The sequence below is a fragment of the Mastigoproctus giganteus genome, chromosome 9, assembly GCF_048544385.1.
Source record: "Mastigoproctus giganteus isolate SK-2022 chromosome 9, ASM4854438v1, whole genome shotgun sequence".
Taxonomy (NCBI): Eukaryota; Metazoa; Arthropoda; class Arachnida; order Uropygi; family Thelyphonidae; genus Mastigoproctus; species Mastigoproctus giganteus.
Genome location: NC_143583.1, coordinates 180500940 through 180514512, shown reverse-complemented (window position 1 = coordinate 180514512; position 13573 = coordinate 180500940). Strand labels below are relative to the sequence as shown.

The following is a 13573-nucleotide window of genomic DNA, read 5'->3' as shown; positions in this document are numbered from 1 at the left end:
GTTCGATATATAACGATCGTATGACAAAGACAAAGACAAAGGCGGAAGTTACGAACGGTAATCTATGGACACTTAAGTATTAATTAACTTTCAAATCTCGCTGTCCCAATTCAGAATAAACCAACGATCCTTACTAGGTGTATAAGCTACTTACAAAAAATAATTTGATGTAAAAGATATTCAATAAGCGGCTAAATTTGGCTAAAAAAACTTCTCGTTCAGCGGAGTTGTAACTTGTAACACGTGGATTTGATACCCTTACCGATACCTTTATGCAATTACAAGGCCGAGTAAAGAATAAATACACCAGATTAATCAGAAATATCACAAAATAATGCTATACTACTAAATTTAAATCAAAAGTTTTAGAAAAACAATAATTTCAAATCAATAAATAAGAAAAATCCACTTAGCGGCTTTGAACACGTCTGGCCCGTACTAGCCTCGTCAGCAGACGAGGCTAGTACGGGCCTATTAGAACCTATAGTACTTAGTACTGTGCTTGGGTTAGGGTTGAAGGAGAAGTATGGGGGGAGGGGGATGCCGGAAACTTTGCTCTAGAGACTAAACATGGGTTTCACCACTTTGTGCTTCAGCAATTTATCTTCCACTTTCCTCTCAGTTATTACAAAATCATTCAGCATCCCCAACCCCAAAAAAATTCTTCATGTGAATGTTTATGCAAAATACTTATTCAGTTTGTCTGCAACCTGAACAGGATCATCAACAGTTAATCCATTCATATCTGGTGAACCAGTGTGCTTCATCCCCTTCTTCATATTGTACATAAAGAAATCTGATTCTATTCTTTGTAGTAACTTCTCATAATCTGCCTTGGCTTAACCTCCTTTGTGACTTGATTACAGACCAGTTTATATCTACTGTAGGCATCTGTATCACATGATAATTTTTATTCATTTTTCTTCTCTGAGTTTCATCTGACATCCATTTAAGTCTAAGCGTCGAACAATATTTCTTTGATGGTATAAAAAGCATAGCTTCTATAATTGCATTCTTGAATGCTTCCCATTTAGAATTTGCTAACTTCATTAGTTGGTTCTAGTGCATAGAATTTAAAAACTGTCTGAACCCATCGAAATCAAATTTATGAAAGCAAAATGCCCTTTCCTTTGTCCTTGACAGTAGTAACACCTTTAAAAGTAAATTCTACACCATCTACAGGTATTTTATCTGCAGATAAAATATGCAAGGGTCACTGCTGATAATCAAATTAAGAGTATTGTTTTCTCTTGTTGCCTCTCTAACATGCTGGTGTAGAAAACAATCATCTAATAAATATTAGCATTAGCAGAGGCATTTGATGCAAGAAAGCAAGCTTATGCAGCATCAGCCAAAAAAAAAAAAAAAATAAATAAATAAAAAATAACCACTTCCACTTCACCCCTCTGTTCGTTCGAAATACCTGTCCAGCTGAGCCTTAAACTTATTTAGGCTATCAACTTCCACGACAAAGGATGGAAGTCTATTCCACCAACAAACCACCTGCTGGCTAAAGGCAAATTTCCTCACATCTATCCTACATCTGTCTTTTCTCAATTTGAATTTATGCCCTCTCAGGTGATTATTCTGAGCAAGAGGAAGAATCCCGTCAGCATTGAGCATGCTCAAACCATTCAAGGCTTTTTTATACACCTCTATCAGATCACCTCGCTGGTGCCTAGTCTCCAGACACTGTAATTTGCAAAACTTAAGCCTTTCTTCATAAGAGCACCCCTTTGTTCCATTCAATAATCTTGTTGCCCTTCTCTGTACTCGTTCCAGCATCTCTACATCCTTCTTGAAATGCCTCCAGACCTGTATACAGTACTCTAGGTGTGGCCTGACCATTGCCTTATACAAGGGAATAATCACCTCCTTATCCCTGCTAGAAAAATTCCTATATATCATCGACAATACACCATGAGCTACTCTTGCAGCTCGTCTGCACTGCTCAGAAAACTTCATATATGCCTACACAACCACCCCCAGGTCCCTTTCATTCTCTACCACTGTCAGTGTAGTAACACAGAGTTGATACGTTGCTCTGGGGTTGCTGTTTCCTATGTGTAGTACTTTACATTTGTCAATGTTAAACTTCATTTGCCACCTCTCAGCCCATCTGCTCAACCTTTCCAGATCCTGTTGCAGTAGCATAGTGTCAGTAGTGTCCTTGACAATCCTGCCAACCTTCGTATCGTCTGCAAACTTGGACATTAAGCTTGATATACCATCATCAATATAATTTATAAATACAGAAAACAATAATGGACCCAATACTGAACCCTGAGGGACTCCACTAATAACATTAGTCCACGATGAGCAGTGTCCATTGATTACCACTCTGTCTTCTCCCTCTCAACCACCCCTTTATCCATAGCAGCAATTTGCTTCCAATGCCATATTGCTCCAATTTGTGCAGCAGTCTTCCATGTGCAACAGTATCAAAAGCCTTTCTAAGATCCAAGTATATAATATCAAAGTTATTCCCTGCATCTAGTTCTTTTGTGACTGCATCATAGTATCCAATCAAATTGGTCAGGCAAGACTTCCCCTTAACAAAACTATGCTGTGTCTGAGTTATAATTGAAGCCTTGTCTAGATGATCCCGCAGTGCTTCTTTAACCAGTGCCTCCATTAATTTTCCAGGAACAGAAGTTAAACTAACAGGTCTATAATTACATGTGTCGCCCTTTGATCCTCCTTTGTGAATTGGGGTCACATTTGCACATCTCCAGTCCATGGGTACTTCCCCTGAGTCCAAGGAAGCTCTCATAATTATGAGAGCTTCCTTGGACTTAGAAAGGCTAAGGGTTTGCTCACTTCCTTTGCTGCCTCCTTTAATATAACTGGATAGATCCCATCCACCCCAGGTGCCTTTCTTGTATTTATCTTCAACAATTTCTCCTCCACTTTACTCTCAGTTATTACAAGATTCTCTAGCTTACTTCCAGAGTTGAATACACCTCTGGCATTCCCCTCGCTGAATAACTCCTCATGTGTGAATGTCGATGCAAAATATTCATTCAGTTTGTTAGCTACCTGAGCAGGATCATCAACAGTTGACCCATCGATATCAAGTGGATCAATCTGATTCATCCCCTTCCTTCTAGAGTTTACATAAGTAAAGAACTCTTTGCTATTTTTCTTTGCATCCCTTGCCAAAGATTTCTCGTAATCTGCCTTCGCCTGCCTAACCTCCTTTGTAACTTGGTTACAGATCAACTTGTATCTATCATAGGCTTCTGTGTCACATGTTAATTTGTATGTATCCCATGCATTTTTGCCGGCCAGTGCAAAGTTAAAAAAATCGTGGAAACGTATTTTGCATCCCGTAGGAATAAATGGAGGTATGAAAATATCATAATGTGAACCCAATAACCTTGGAAGTTGAAAATTTCGCTTTATTACTAAGCTATTTATCTCTCTAAAAGGTCATATTTATAACGGAAATTGCACTACCCTTTCATCTTTATCATATGTTCCTGTTATAAGAATCAATTTTGAATGCCTTTGTGATATTTTTCTAAAGCATGTTTCTGGAGTTCACAACCATAAAAACAATAAAAAAAATTTGCGCTTTCCAGTTTATTGGGCTATTCTGTTAGTGCATCTAATTATAAACGGGTAGTAAACTTGATCTTATTGCATTTACGATAATATCAATAACTGCAATTGTGTTGGTTTTTGCACTATTATGGTGAAATGTGTTCCCCTTCATTGAAATCTTCAATCATATAAAAAACAAATTTTCAGAAACTTCTCTTCATTCCTATTTATGTATTACAATGATGAAGGGAAAGGAACCAATAGAAAGTGCAAGTGGTGGCAGTGCTAGGAAATGAAAGAAAATTGATTTAGAAATGAAGATGATTAATTAAGAAGTACGACAAAGTTTGTCATCTATTGCAAGGGAATTAGGTCTCACTGCTTCAACAGTGAATACTATTTTAAAGGACAGTGCATGTATAAAAGAACATGTCAAAGGATCAACACACTTTAGATCATCTGTGATTACAAAACAGCATTCAGGTGCTATATTGAAGATGGGCCAGCCGTTAATATGGATGGAAAATCAGATTCAGAAGAAGTGCCCCTGATTCTAATGACCATTCAAGCAAAAGCAACAAGTATTTATATAGATATTAAGGATAAGTACAGTGAACCACAACCCAAGTTTGTGACAAGCAATGGGTGGTTTAATAAGTTCAAGCATCAAGCTGATTTCCACAGTGTTAAAGTATGCAGTGACGTCGCCAGTGCCGATTCTGCAGCTGCAGAGAAATTTTGTGAGGTATTGGAAAAAATTATTGATAAGGCTATTCAATGCAGCAAATTTTTAATGTTGATGAGACTGCTCTGTATTGGAAAAAAAGGCCGGATCAAACATACATTGCCAAAGAGAAAAATACAATGCCAGGTTTCAAGGCGTCAAAAGATAAGGCAACGCTTTTTCTTGGGGCTAATGCAGCAGGAGTTTACATATTAAAACCACTGCTTGTGTACCATTCTGGAAATCTTCGTGCATTTAAGCGCATCAATAAAGCCACCCTACCTGTGCATTTCCGATCGAACCAGTGAGCATGGATAACAATATCTCTCTTTGAAGATTGGTTTAAATGCTGCTTCATTCCCAAGGTTGAAAAATATTGTAAAGACAATGACGTTCCTTTCAAGATTTTGCTTCTATTAGATAATGCTCCTGGACATCCTGTGTATCTAGATAATTTCAATTCGAATGTGAGAGTCATATTTCTACCGCCAAATACAACTTCACTCATCCAACCTATGGATCAGGGTGTTATTTCGAATTTAAAAGTATTCTGTTTATGCACAACATTTGCTCAGGCATTGTCTGCAGTAGATGGTGAGAAAAATTTTACGTTAAGAGACTTTTAAAAATCTTACAATATTTACCACACCATCTTAAACATTAATAAGGCCTGGGTGGAAATTGCTAAAAGTTATTTAAATGGTGCATGGAAGAAGTTTTCCTCACAGCACATAAAAGGCTTCGAAGGATTTTAAAAAGACGAATAATATAAAGAGGTTACAGATAAGACTGTAAAGGTTGCAGAGCTACTTCAGTTGAGGAGTTAATAGAGGAACAAGAGAATGAATTATCTAATGAAGGACTTATTGACTTGCAGGCAGTGATAGTGAAAGAAGAAAATGCTGACAAAGCTCAAGATGAACCAAATGATTAGTTGAGATGCTTCATCACCAGAGAGAGATGGCAATGGCATTTCATGAAATTGCATCGACAATGGCGAGGCTTAAGAAGATGGATTCTTAAAAGTTAACAGAGAGATGAATGATATGCTTGCTTGCTACAAAGAAATCTACAATGAAAAGTAAAAAGCCACCATCCAGTCATCCAATAATACGTTCTTTTGTAAGGTTGAGCGACTGACCCCTTCTAAATCTCAACAGCCCTCAACCTCCGCACCGGTGTACTTATCAGCTGAAGACATTGATTCTTGCAACAATGCTCGAGGTAAAACTTATTGAAGTTATGCCTGCCTCTCTTTTTTATAATTTAAAATAAATTGCATGCTTTTCTAATTTTTCCTGCACATGACATACAAAATTGAATAAATACAATAAATAATTCTATTTACATGTTCATCGAACATTTTTTTTTTTGATTCAGTCAATTCAGCGAGCACAATTGAGAGTGCTGCACAAGCATGGGGGGAGGGAGTTCCTGTACTAAATTTTTACTTATATCAAATATTGATTTATCAATAAATATAACATTAAAATGCTTTTAAATATTAGAGAAGTACAGGGTGAGCATAAAGACTTTCCCTGATTAAGAAAAATTATAACTTAAAAACTATGCTAGATAGAAACTTGCAAATTGTGTCATAACGAAGGCCAATGCTTAAAGAGTTTTTTGCACTGTACAGTTGAACAATCTGTGGATGATCTAGGTAGTGCTGCCATTGCTACAATGAATACATCGCAATCTACACGTCGCTGCAATCACCAGGATCAAAATGGCATCAATAAAGAAGAAAGCTTGGTGTTCTGTGGTTTCATGAAACAAAATTGCCAGTTACAGTTTAGTGAAATTTTAAAGAGAGAATGGGCAAGATCTGCCAGATGTTAAAAACATCAGAGGTTGGAATGCAAAGTTTAAAGAGACTGGCAGTGTTGGGGCCTTAAAAGAACTGGTAGTCCTAATGTCAGTGAAGAGACTGTTGGTGCTGTGAGTGATGCTTTAGAACGCAATCCTCAGAAGTTAACTCGTGCATCAAGGGAATTTGGCATACTTCAGAGGATAGTGGTTAAAATTTTGCAAAAACGGCTTCATTTGTATGCATAAAAAAGTGCAAATTGTCCAAGCCGATTAAGACGATTTTCCCCAACATGCTGCTTTTGCTGCGGAGATTCTGCAGCAAAAGAGTTGGCACTAATGATATTAGGAGTAGAGACAGGCGAAATTACTTAACAATTAGAAGTCACTGTTGAAAAAAAGCCATGAATTACGGTTGAATTTGAAAGTGTCTCCAATTCTGCCCAGACATGATAGGAGGGAGTATATGATGATAGCCTTGTTGATCACTTCGGCCCAGGAGAGATTATGCAAGGCTCAAGGAGTAGAATTTTTCTCAGCCAGGTCTGTGCTTGTTAACAGGAGAGACTGCTTCTACACAGATGGGATACACTTAATTAGAAAAGGTGCAAGAATATTTGCTGATGCTATCGAGGCAGTGTTAGGTGGGTCGGAAAACTGCTAACTTGAGGGATACATGGACTAATAGATTAACAGTAGCCGCTGGCAGAGGTGAAAGTGATTCTTGCACTGCTTCTATTGGAATGAGCAGCAGCCTGAAAACAAGATGCAAGCGATTTCAGAGACTGTTGGGAAACACTGCAGTACAAGTAAACACATGGACTGTGTTAGAGTAGCTAAGAAAAGAAACAGGTGCATGTACTACGTGTATACCAATGCTAGGAGTTTGGTAAATAAATTTGATGAATTTGAGGTGTTGTTCAAAACATCAAAGGCAGATATTGTTGGGATATCAGAGACGCGGTGTGACACAGATATAAGGAATGAAGAAATGGAATTTAAGGAGTACAATGTGTACAGGAAGAATAGATAGGAAGGAAGGGGGGGTTATGCTGTTAGTTAAGAAACACATAAAATCCAAGGAAGTACAGCCAGTCGACATGGCTGGACAGTGCAGAGTCAGGTCAGTTTGGTGTGACATAAGCACTGGTAAATTAAAATTGAGAGTAGGAGTGTGTTATAGGCCTAATGACTGAGGAGTATAATAAATTGCACCAATATGTTGAACCTCAGTAAATCGGAGTCTTATAATGGGGGATTTTAATTTCCCAGATATTGAATGGAATTTGTGGATTGGTCACTCATACACTAGCAAAGTTTTTGTGGATTTATTGGATGATTGTTTTCTATGACAGCATGTTCACGACACAACTAGAGGGAGTAATACTCTAGATCTGATTATCAGTAGTGATTCTTCATGCATTAAGAATCTGCAGATAAAGGAACCACTAAGTGGCAATGACCACTAAGTGTGCCGAAGTGGGATTTACTCAGAGGTAACTACCACCAGGGGTAAAGGGAAGGGTTTTTGTTTTCGTAAAGGCGACTACAGAGGTATCAGACAGTATTTAAATTAAATTCTATACAGTGGGACCAATTGACGATGTTATCAACAGCAAATTCAAAATGGGAAGCATTCAAAGAATTAATCTTGGAAGCTACTATGCTTTTCATACCAACTAAGAAATATTGTTTAAGGTTTAGGCCTAAATGGATGTCAGATGAACTAATGAGACATGTGGCAAAGAAGAAAAATGCATGGGATAAATAGAAATTAATGGATGACGCGGAACCTATGATGGATATAAGCTGGTCTGTAACCAAGTCACAAAGGAGGTTAGGCAGGCAAAGACAGATTACGAGAAATCTTTGGCAAAGGATGCAAAGAAAAACAGCAAAGAGTTCTCTACTTATATAAATTCTGGAAGGAAGGAAGGGGGATGAATCAGATTGGTCCACTGGATATCGATGGTTCAACTGTTGATGATCCTGCTTAGGTAGCTAACAAACTAAATGAGTATTTTGCATCTACATTCACACATGAGGAGTTATTCAGGGAGGGGAGGAATGCCAGAGGTAAAGTAAACTCTGGCAGTGAGCTAGATGATTATGTAATAACTGAGAGCAAAATGGAGGACAAAATTGTTGAAGATAAATATAAGAAAGGCACCTGGGGTGGTTGGAATCTATCCAGTTATATTAAAGGAGGCAGCAAAGGAGGCAAGAAAACCCTTAGCCATAATTATCAGAGCTTCCTTTGACTCAGGGGAGGTACCCATGGACTGGAGATATGCAAATGTGACCCCAATTCACAAAGGAGGATCAAAGGGCAACACAAGTAATTACAGACCTGTTAGTTTAACTTCTGTTCAGGGAAATTATTGGAGGCACTAGTTAAAGAAGCACTGCAGGATCATCTAGACAAGACTTCAGTTATAGCTGAAGTCGAAGATACAGAAGTAGAAGGGTGATTCCCTTCTACTTCTCTCTCTCTCTCTCTCTCTCAGGGTAATTTAAATTTTTTTCTTTTTGGTTGGTGCAACATAAGCCACAGGCTTCCTTGCACTATATGGCTAATAATAATAATAAAATGCTAAAAACAATGATTACCTTAAGTGTGTTTGTTTTTCTGATGAAGCTACCTTCCATACCTCAGGGAAGGAAAATCAACACAATGTCCATATTTTGGGATCAGAGAACCCACGTATTGTTTTTGAGAAAGAGAGGGACAGCCGTAAAATGAACGTTTGATGTGCCCTAATGCACAACAAGGTTATTGGACCATTTTTTTTTTTTTTTGCTGGGCCCACCATTTCGTCAGTGGATGGTTACTTGGACATGTTGTAGCAATATGTTGCACCTCAGAAGAGTAGCCATGGGTAATTTTCCAACAAGATGGTGCACTGCCACACTGGAGTTTATTTGTTCGCGAGTTCCTGGATGCTGTTTCCTAACCAGTGGATTGGGAGGGATGGTTCAACACAATGGTAAGTCATTCACCGGACATTATCCCTCTTGACTTTTTTTTTATCTGGGTATATTAAGGACAAAGTGTATTTGACTCCAGTTCGTGATACTGAAATTTTAAAGGTGAGGATAATGGATGCTTTCACAATGATTACTGAAGAGAAGAGATGTTGGAGAAAACATCTCTTCAGAGATGTTTTCTCCAACAGAAATCAAGTATCAACTAGACATTCTGCAGGCAACAAATGGAAGGCATGTAGAAGTGTACTGAAGAGGTTGTTGTTTGGTTTTTAGGAGCATTAGCAACTAAGGCCATATTGCTCCGAGAATATGCAGTGGTCATTCCCTGACCTTTCCGCATCCTCCGTATTTGGTGGTGACGGGCTCAAACCCCAGTCTAATCAAGAAGCGTGTGCTGTGCACTGCTGCTCCTTCCCACCGGGCTACGGAGGCACCTACTGAAGAGGTAAAACAAACTTTTTGAGTCGAGGTAAAATTTGCAAAAAGCTGTATGTTTGTATCCAGCATAGTTCTTATGTAATAAATGTTTGAAATCAGGGAAAGACTTTATGCTCACCTTGTACTTGGTATATTTTTTTTTCTCAAATTCTGGGACAGTTGTTCTTCTTTCTCCATAACTGTGGGCTTCCTTTTGTCTGCTTCCAACATGCCATGTATGAAATGATAGACTACATCAGCATTTCCCATAATGGAGTTTGCGGACCCCGTGGGGGTCCTTAGACTAGTTCCAGGGGGATCTGCGAAATGGACCCTCTGGAACTGGTCAAATTATTCATTATGTGTATAGCAAATTGATGATAAATAAAGTTATTATTATATATTTATGTAAAAATAAGAATTAAGTTGAGTTGTTTTAAAATTAAAACTTCGTATTTTCTTTAAACCCAGTGTTCATACCTATGTACATACACACAGAAACATATGCATATATATATATATATACACTGCCTACCATTAATATCCAGACACCTGCCTTTAGACAAAAAAAAGAGCTTTTATTGTCATTTAATATTTTGTGCTGAAACCTTTTGCTTTATGATGGCCTTCAATCTTTGCGGCATACTCTCAACCAGCTTTTTATAAATTTCAGGTGATATGTTCCTCCACTTGGCTTTTAACACAGCACCAGTTTGGCCTTGTTCTTTAGGCAATCTCGACATGCACATACCTGATGATCCAATACATCCCAAAGATGCTCAATAGGGTTTATATCAGCACTGTGGGCTGACCAATCCAACTTTTCCACACCCATGTCCTCAAACCACTCTGTTACAACCGGAGCATTGTGGCATGGCACGCTGTCTTGCTGATACAGGTATGGGCCTTCCCCAAAGTACTGCCATAATGCTGGAAGTGCATAATTGTCCAGGCTGTCTTGGTATTGCATAGCATTCATGGTTTTGTCAATAATGACTAATGGGCCCAAGCCAAACCACGAAAGGAGCCCCATACCATGACACTACCTCCACCAAACTTTGTTGTTGGGAGGATACAATCAGGAAGAAACTGTTCTCCTGGCATTCACCACACCCAAGAACGACGATCAGAGTGGTAGAGTGAAAACCCCAACTTGTCTGTCCACTGCTTTACAGTACAGAATTCGCACTCCTTACACCATGCTAATCAACGTCTAGCATTTGTTGAGGTGATCAATTTTGTTGAATTGTTGAGGTAATTCTGTTGAACATGTCATCTTGCATGACCACTTTTGCGATTGTCTGTTCAAAGTCCAGTGTGCATATTTATAGCAGGTTCTGTGACATGTTGCATGCATAGGACCTGTTTCTCCATCCATGGAGAAATTAATATTAGTCCAGATATTAATGGTAGGGCAGTGTGTGTATATATATATATATATCCATTATTTTAAATTAAATAAAACATAAGCCAGTAGTATGGCAAAAACTGTAGAGCGAAAATTAACATAAAAATAACCCAAATAAACAATCGAACGAAAAGAAAGAATAGATATAAACAGTAGCCCAGAAACCCTAATATAATTTCGATCTTTAAATCCAATTAACAAAAACTATACAATTTTTAGGATAATGCCAATTAGTTATTAATTTAGCGGTACCCCCCCGAGAGGTACCAGTTCCGAAAGACGTGAAATATCACCCAAAGAGGGTTAAAGGAACTACCAAACGAATAACAAAATCAAAATAAACTAAAATAAAATAGACTGACCATCATGCCCCATATCGACAGAGGACCACGAGGCCAATAATGGTCATGGAATCGCTGCATTTCTATCGTCCATACAAAACATCGCAAAGGCGGAAATATCGAAGAACCAAACCACCCTTCCATTCTCCGATAGATCAACCATTGCAGAGGATTTGCATGGCGGTGGTCCTTATGCAGCGAAAATAAACTATAGAACAGACAGCACTCTAAAGCAGAGCCACACCACTGACATACTGTAAGCTGAATCAGCTTATATTGAAGAAAAAAGGAAATAGATGGCGGCACAGGCGTTGCTAAATTAGCATATCGACCCATTACTATTGAATTATATTAAATGTTGACGAAAATTAAATTATAATAAAAAATTAAAATAATTAAGCATTCATTAGAGGCAGCAACTTGCAATTCCTCCATGTGAAGCCAAAATATTTCAGCTTCATATGGAGGAATTGCATGTCGCTGCCTCTAATGAATGCTTAATTATTTATTCATTTTATTATTATTTAACTTTATTTAATATAATTCAATGATAGTATATTTTGGCTTCATATGGAGGAATTGCAAGTTGCTGCCTCTAATGAATGCTTAATTATTTTAATTTTTTATTATAATTTAATTTTCGTCAACATTTAATATAATTCAATAGTAATGGGTCGATATGCTAATTTAGCAACGCCTGTGCCGCCATCTATTTCCTTTTTTCTTCAATATAAGCTGATTCAGCTTACAGTATGTCAGTGGTGTGGCTCTGCTTTAGAGTGCTGTCTGTTCTATAGTTTATTTTCGCTGCATAAGGACCACCGCCATGCAAATCCTCTGCAATGGTTGATCTATCGGAGAATGGAAGGGTGGTTTGGTTCTTCGATATTTCCGCCTTTGCGATGTTTTGTATGGACGATAGAAATGCAGCGATTCCATGACCATTATTGGCCTCGTGGTCCTCTGTCGATATGGGGCATGATGGTCAGTCTATTTTATTTTAGTTTATTTTGATTTTGTTATTCGTTTGGTAGTTCCTTTAACCCTCTTTGGGTGATATTTCACGTCTTTCGGAACTGGTACCTCTCGGGGGGGTACCGCTAAATTAATAACTAATTGGCATTATCCTAAAAATTGTATAGTTTTTGTTAATTGGATTTAAAGATCGAAATTATATTAGGGTTTCTGGGCTACTGTTTATATCTATTCTTTCTTTTCGTTCGATTGTTTATTTGGGTTATTTTTATGTTAATTTTCGCTCTACAGTTTTTGCCATACTACTGGCTTATGTTTTATTTAATTTAAAATAATGGATGTATTTCAGCTTCATATGGAGGAATTGCATGTCGCTGCCTCTAATGAATGCTTAATTATTTATTCATTTTATTATTATTTAACTTTATTTAATATAATTCAATGATAGTATATATATATATATATATATATAGGGTTCCACAAACATTTTTTGATTTCCAGGGGTCCATAAACTTTTTTGAAAGTGTCCGTAGATCTCAGTAGTTTGGGAACCGCTGGACTACATTACAACTATGATGTTGCAGTATTTATTCGTTAATTTTAGGATATTAAATTTACTTTCTCATAACAATGAATTTTATTCAAATAGGGTGTACCGCAATTTTCTATCCTGTTGGATTTGTGCTGGTCCTATGTACAAGCAACATACTGAACAGAATTATATTTGTCGAGGTAAGATTAATCACTTAAGTTAATTTGTGTGTGCTTGTCTACATTAATTTTGTCTATAGTGTAAGTTAGCCATGACAAACCAATGGCATGCATAGGAAAATATATATGTTTTATTTATGCCATATAAAAGTATTATTACCTTGTTATAATATAAATAAAGGCTATTTACCAATTTTGCTCTTTTTTTTTTTTTTTTTTTTTGTTCCTAGCACACAAAAATTGTTATATCTTTGCTTTAGCTTATTTTTAGCACACAGGTTTGTGATTGTCATTATCATTGCTGTAAGTGAATTCTTCTGCAAAATTGAATAATTTTCTACATAGACAAAACAAACAATATAAAAAAACAAAACAAAACAAAACTCATAAAAAAAAAAAAAACCTGAATAAATATAAATCCATTAGTCAGCTAATGGATTTATATTTAAAGTAATATATAAAAAACCAAGAAAGTGTACCCTGGGTGATTAGCCAAATAAATCTCAAAAAAAGCATACTACAGATTATCAGTTAAATAAATTCCAAAAAAGTGTACTATAGACCAAGGGTCCCCAAACTATTGGCCTTCAATGAATTTTTATGCATTCACCCTGCTGTTATTTTCACAGATCAAAAACAAAATAAAAAAATCAC

The 13573-nt window shown here is 37.1% G+C and overlaps 1 long non-coding RNA gene across 1 annotated transcript in view; it reads left to right on the top strand.

Moving 5' to 3' along the window:
* The first annotated feature begins 12028 nt into the window (after positions 1 to 12028).
* LOC150080922 (uncharacterized) overlaps positions 12029 to 13573 on the top strand; it is a 58345-nt gene continuing 56800 nt past the window's right edge. The window contains exons 1-2 of the long non-coding RNA XR_016547368.1: positions 12029 to 12217; positions 12858 to 12940. This is a non-coding gene — a long non-coding RNA (uncharacterized LOC150080922). The remainder of the gene's footprint in view (positions 12218 to 12857; positions 12941 to 13573) is intronic.